Source organism: Molossus molossus, unplaced genomic scaffold (genome assembly GCF_014108415.1).
Source record: "Molossus molossus isolate mMolMol1 unplaced genomic scaffold, mMolMol1.p scaffold_m16_p_8, whole genome shotgun sequence".
In the NCBI taxonomy this organism is placed as follows: Eukaryota; Metazoa; Chordata; class Mammalia; order Chiroptera; family Molossidae; genus Molossus; species Molossus molossus.
In genome coordinates, this window is record NW_023425402.1 from 34,412,373 (window position 1) to 34,420,015 (window position 7,643).

The following is a 7,643-nucleotide window of genomic DNA, read 5'->3' on the forward strand; positions in this document are numbered from 1 at the left end:
AGCAATAAAGAATTTTAAATTAAGGTATGTATATTATGTTTTAGACATAATGCTATTGTACACTTAGTAGACTGCAGTATAGTGTAAACATAACTTTAATAGAAACAAAAAAAATATGTGTGACTCAATTTATTGCGATAGTTGCTTTATTGATGTGATTTGAAACCAAACCCTCAACATCTTTGAGCCGTGCTGTCCACTATCGGGACATTCTCTTCCATGCCATTGCGATGACTTGGGTCTTTCCTTTTCTTATCTGAGAAGTGCAAAATTGTGTATATGTTTGTAAAGAGCCTATGTTGCAAAGGAAACATAGGAATAAAAATATCTTTGAACAGTGCTGACATATTCCATGATCAATAGAGGATCTCTATGTTGTTCCTCTGTGCTAGGCTGTCAGGTTTATTATGAGAAACCCATTCCTACCAAACACAGAGCTGTCCTTTTCATACAAAGCAATAGGATATTGATAATCACAGGAATTTAATTTCCCACGTAAATGTGGTTAAGGGAAGACAATACCATTATCAAAGCAGTTAACAAATCACTGAAAGGCTACTAAATTATGCCATGGAATATTTGAATTTATTACCACTTTATATTCTACTTACTCATTTATCTGTGGTACAAGAAGGCACCTAAATTCTGAATTCTTCCCACCTGATCATTTTTAATCATGCAATCGAACAGCATTTATCAGAAGCCGTCAGACACATTGTGCAGTATTGGCAATTTCCCCAAGATATTTCTCTATAAATTCAGTCCCAGACCTCTGGAAACTGTGAAAATAAAACCCCGTCAACCTTTTAAAAAAAGAGAAAAAAAATTTTTTTTTTTTTATCCTCACCCGAGGACATTTTTCCATTCTTTTGTTCAGATAGAGTGGGAGGGAGAGAGAGGGAGAGGGAGAGGGAGAGGGAGAGGGAGAGGAGAGAGGGAGAGAGAGAGAGAGAGAGAGAGAGAGAGAGAGAGAGAGAGAGAAATATCGACGTCAAAGGGACACATCGAGTGGCTGCCACCCGCACGACCAACCAGGGCCGGGGACAAACTGCAACCGAGGTACATGCCCTTAGCGGGAACCGAACCCGGGTCTCTCTGGACCGCAGGCCGACTCTCTAACCGCTGAGCCAAACTGGCCAGGGCAAGAAGAAAAAATTTTAACAGCTGTCTATTGCTGTGTATAATTTCTTGTCATGCATTTACTAAATATGTCACAATAATCCAACAAAGTAGGAAAAATTACTATTGTTATTCCGTAAATGAAGAAACTGAGACTCAGAAAGGTAAAGTGATGGGCCCAAGGTTACAAACTAATCGTAAGTGACACCAGTTTCAAACATAGCCACGTGGCCCTGGCCTGCACTGGATTACAATGACCAAACTGCCTAGATTGTACATCAATGTAGTACAACTACTGCACATTTTTAAAGATAAGATTTTCTATGAATTTGCAACATAAATATGAATATGTTTTATAGATAGATGCAAAAAAACAAGCAAAAGAAAGAAAAAAAAACCAACTGCATCTGAAACAAGTCCTCATTGATTAACTTCATTTAACCAACTGGGTTAAGGCAAAGTTTTCCAGTGCTCAGTAAATAACAGTTATTGTTGTCATTATTACAAAACAGTGTGCTTGCAGGGGTAATTGAATAATGTGGGCACTGAGGATAGAAAGGGTTCCTGATTGGGTATCACTCTCTTGGTCTGAAAACCTAGTCTCAGATCCGAAATACATGTCCTTTCCTGCCCAACAGATGCAACTAGGTATCTAGAAGTTTTCCAACCTTGATTATCCTCTCAAAATCTATAAAAATAAAAAACGAATCCTCCTTTTTACTATGAGACAGCCAGATCTGACAATGCCAACTGTTAATTCAAGAAAGCCTTTGCTTCCTTTCGTCCACCTATTCCTGGATTAATTTCCGCACATCTAGGAATAAAATTCCTTAGGAATATATCCAGCTTAGAGCACTCTTGCCTTCTGAGTCTCTGGCTGTCTCTGCTGTAAAGTACCCCAGTCGGCCTTGCTGAGCAGTTAACACAAATTATAGCCTAAGTGTCAAGGAAGAAATATAATGGTATAGGTGTCAGCTTTTATCAGATGAACTGTATTGTTCTGGACCTGAGAGTAGCTTTCCCTATGCAACACAACAATCTTCAGGAGACAAAATAAAGCAACTAAACCATACTCTATATTTTCAAATCATAAAATGTGTCACTAATGTAAAATATTCATCTAGCTTAAATATTCTTCATAAATCTCCCTCAGTAACAATTTCCAAAACAAAAAGGCAAAATATAGTTTCTGGTCTGAATTTATGGTTTGTCTGTGCCATAAGACAGAAATCCATCCTGACAAGTTCTTTGAATTGTCAGATATTATACTGCTGAGCCTTTCAAGTGATTTACCTTCTGGGTATAAGGCCAATATTTGCATCTTGACTCATTTTTATAGTTACTTTACTGGACTGTTATGACCCAGAATTCAGCCTCCAGCATACTGGTGTAACAACAATAAACTCTTGGAATCTTGTAAACATTTTATTTCTTTTCCTTCAGAACAACTAAATGATGCTAACTTGACAGTCTTTTTTTGTACAGCTCAGGTGACACATACTGCATTAGAACACCAAAATGGATGAAATGTTTTGGAGTGTATGTATCAGAAGTGGTAAAATGCTGCATTGGCCATGTTTATATTTTTTTTTGTCCATGATATTATTTTGTTTTTCTGGGAAAAGATTAATATTTATGTTTAAACCAACAGAATTATAAAATCAATTTGCAATTGTCAGCTTGCACTAAAAGATTATAATTTCAGAAAAAAGGAAGCTAATTGTATAATTTTCAGATTCAAGTATTTCTATTTTTAAATGTTCAGTGGTCATTGTTTCATTAGCTTGCATCGTGGCCAATACCAAGATAACTTTAGGCATAATGTATACAAAAATATTTGTACTTTAGAGCTTCTTTTGATTGTATAAGCATTGTATTATATGATAGTGTAAGTAAAGAATTTTTAAAATGAACATAAAGTGGCCCTGGCTGGGTAGCTTTGTTGGTTAGAGCATTGTCCCGATATGCCAGGGTTGCAAGTTCGATCCCTGGTCAAGGAACATACCAATAGAGCCATAAATAAGTGGAACAACAAATCTCTCTCTCTCTCTCTCTCTCTTTCTCAAACCAGTAATAAAAGAACATAAAATAAAAGCACCTTTTTTAGATTTAGATTTAATAACAAATACTCAGCATTCTAATCTATATATTTACTAATTATGTTGTTTAGTAAAATCTAACTCTAAACACTTCAATAACTACATAGGAATTGAAATAGTTTCTTTAATCTGCTTAATGGTTATGAAAGCAATTTAGTGGGATAAAGGAATAAAGCACCAATTTTAGATTTCAACAGAACTTAAGGAAGAAAAGGAGGCAAGGTTTTCTATGAATGTAATCATATAACTGTAAATAATGACACTTTTTTGTCTTCCTTTTCTAGTCATTATACCTTGCTAAATCAAAGATAGATAGATAGATAGATAGATAGATAGATAGATAGATAGATAGATAGATAGTAGATAGATAGATGCAAACATACATACATAGAATATTTTATCATTGTTTTAGGTATACTATTTTTTCATTTATCTCTTTGGTATATCCATTTGACTTTAAACACAATTATTTTAACAGTATTTTCTGTTCTTTGGGAGCAAGTTCTTCATCTCCTGATGGTGGGTTTTTATAGCATGCTTTAAAAGTTTGTCTGTGAGCTCCTCTTACACAGAATACACATTCTAGATTATAGAGGCTTCCTAAAGACCAATTTGATTCTATTTTTAAATTGAGATATAGTTTATATACATTAAAATACACAAATGTTAAGTGTTCTGCTTGATTAATTTTTGTATATGTCTATACCTATGTAATTATCACACAGATACAAATATACAGTTGACCCTTGAACAAAGTGAAGGCTAAGGGCACTTACCCCTGTGCAGTAAAAAAAATCCATGTATGACTTTTGATTCTCCCAAAACTTAACTACTAATAGCCTACTGTTGACTGGAAGCCTTATTGATAATATAAACAGTTGATTAACACATATTTTGTCTGTTAAAGGTATTATAGACTGCATTCTTACAATAAAGTAAGCTAGATAAAAGAAAATGTTATTAAGCAAATCATAAGGAAGAGAAAATACATTTACAGCACTGTACGTATTTATTGGAAAAAATTTGGAGATAAGTGAACCCACCCAGTGCAAACCTGTGTTGCTTGTGTAAATTGTACGTTTCCCACATCCTTGTGGCCCCATCAGTCAATATCCCCTGAAAGGTAACTACTATAAGCCTTGATATAGTAGTTTCCTATGTAAAAGTAACCTAGTTAGTTACCTTAAGTTAATTACCTGATATAGATAACTAATATGTTAGTATTAGTATGTTTCCAGTTTTTTTTTTTACTTCAGGGAAAAAAAATATGTTAGTATGTTTTCCACTTTTGTTCCTTAAAAATTGTCTTTCCTATTCTAGGTCTTTTAAATTTCCACCTGAATTTTAAAATCAGCGTTTTGGCTTTTAACAAAAACTTCATTAGGATTATGGTTGTGATTGAATTGGATATACAGATTAATTTATGAAGAACTGACATTTACCAATATTAACTTTTCCAAACCATTAACATGGTAAATCATTCCATTTATTTGGCCTTTCTTAATTACTCTCAGGAATATTCTGTAGTGTTTAGTGCACTTATACTATATATTTTTTTTATCTATGTAATTTTTAGTGCTATTATAAATGCTATTACACAAATGATTGTTTTTGTATATTGACCTTTTATCTAGCAACCTTACCTATTTCATTATTTCTAATATGGTTTGTAATTGCTTTTTTTAGATTTTCTATGGATATAATCATCACACTTTTTCTTCTTCCTTTTCTAGTCATTATACCTTGCACTTCTAACACAAATGTTAAATAGTGGACATTTTGTCTTGTTTTCAATGTCAGGGAAAAACATTCAATATTTTACCATTAAGTATGTTTGCTGTAGGCTTTAAATAGATAGCCTTTATAATATTTAGAAAGTTGTCCTTTATGCCTAGTTATCTGAGAATTTTAATCATGGAAATGTATTGAAATTTAGAAAGTATTTATATGCAGCTATTGAGATAATCATATGATTTTATCCTTTAATCTATTAATGTGATGAAATCTATTGATATTTAAAAATAACTATTACATCAGATTTGCATTGTTGGAATAAATCCATATGGCAATATTCTAAATAAGCTGTATCAGTAGCCCTATGAAATTTACTATTTCCAGATGGTTTTTTATACCATTATTTCAGCTTGGGGTTGTGGTACTAGGAGGATAGTCCAAATGAGAATCTATATATAGTAATCTAGAGTCATTTTGTAGGTGAAAAGTGAGTAATACAATCAATTCATACTATTCTGATTATAACTCACTTCTCTAAACAGAGCTAAGAAGCTTAATAAAACCCAAATAAATTATAAGTAGCCAAAACACATTTACATGTCCTTAAAATTTGTGGATTTTTACCCAATAAAGTTTCTTAGGCATTGGCTTAGTCTGATGACACTTATGAGAAATAAGTAAATGAAGAAGTTAGTAAGAGTTATAGGCAGGAACAGAGAGCAAGAAGTTACTGAAAGCAGATAAAGGCAAGAGTACAGATGTCTGTGGCCCTCTTGTGGAGATATCAGAAGATAAACCTTCCATAGCTTCTGGGAGTGGGGCTCGCATTATTGTAGTGTGTGCAATAGTGAATGTTTGCAATGATGATCCTAAGCCACCTAGAAAATATTAAATTATATTAACTTTGTTCTGGTTAAAAAGACAAAAAGAATTTTGCATTGTATTTTATGTAAAATGGTTGGCATTCCAAGTCTGATAAGAGGCAAACCTTTAGTTTTATACATAAAATTATATATAGTTATAGACATAATGTTTAAAGGTTTATATTTATTATCTATAAAGCTATATGTGTGTGACTTTATATATAGAAGGTTTGTGTGTGTGTGTGTATGTATGTGTGTATGTATGTGATATAGGCTGGAGTTCAGCTATCCAGGGCTCAGTCTCTCAGTCTTTAGGAAGTTAAACTTTCCTGTAACCATCAATTCATTTTGTCCCTCTTTTTTTAAAAAAGCAAAGTCAATGTGCTCTCCAGCTAAGAAATTTCCCTAGCAAACAATTTCAGTGATTTTTCTGAATAAGCAACCGCTATCATAATGGTATTAACTAACCTGCTCTTCCATTCTTACATCCATAAAACCATTTTCTTTTACACAAGAGTGCACTTAGGAATAATTAGTTAGTGTTTTAAAAACAATTTGAAGGTATAAAAGATTACTCCAAAATGCTAATTGTGATTATTATTATTATAGCCAAAGGCAAGGAGAATAAATGATGCGATCCTAATTGGTGACTTAACACAGATGTCCTTAACCATCTGCAAAAGGAGTAAAGAACAAATCCTTTGGGTACAACTGCAGAAGCAAGGTAGCCAATGCAAAACTGATGAGGGCTAAAGTTTTGCCCAGGAGAATCCTAAATGAATTCTCTCACCTTTTGCCTGGCAGAACATCATCTTCAGAGAACCCATTAAGCCAGCTGTCTTCAAGTACATCCTGAAATTTACACAAAACTCTTATGTGACATGGAGCTAGGTACTAAAGCCCATTCTAGAGTAAAATCTAAAGTTTATATGACCCGAGATATCAACGGTGGCAAATTTAATGTTATGGCAAAATAATTGCTTTTATATCCTGGATATTTCATACTATATTATGTATGTCCATATAAATATTTAATATACTATGTATATGTTGATAACTTCTAAATGTATATCTGTAGTTCATATATCTCCTCTGAACTCCACACTCACATTTTAAGCAGCTACTTGAAATTTCCAATGGGATGTCTTCTTACAGGCATCTCAAATTTCAAAAATCTAAAAAACAGTGCCTCTCAGTTACAAAATAGTCACGGGGATGTAAAGTATAACACGGGGAGTATAGTCAATAATACAACAAGTATGTATGGTGTCAAGGGGGTGCTAGTCTAAGTGGACTGATCACTTTGTAAGTTATAGAAATGTCTAACCATTATGCTGCACACCTGAAACTAATATTATATTGCATGTCAATTTTAATTTTTAAAAAATTGAAAAGAGTGCCACTAATTCTCAACCTCCCAACTTTATTCCTGTGTGTCTTTCACATTCTCATCAATGGGATCGAACCCACAACCTATGGATGTGCCCTGACTGGGAATTGAACACACCACCTTTTGGTATAAAAGAAGATGCTTCAGCCAACAGAGCCTCCTGGCCAGGGCAAACCTAAGGATTGTTTTTGATTCCTCCTCCTTTCTCATCACTCGTCTGATCTATCTCCAGTCCTGTCAACTCAACTACAAAAATATGTTGATTCCATTCACTTCTCTTCATCTCAACTGCCTTTGCTATAGTGAAATTCACCATCACCTGTTGCCTAAATGACTGTTTAATTATAATCCTGCCTATTTGGCTCCATACATTTTCAATACAGTAGCCAAAAAAAAAAAAAAAAACTCTTATAAAAATGTTAATCTGACCTTGCCACT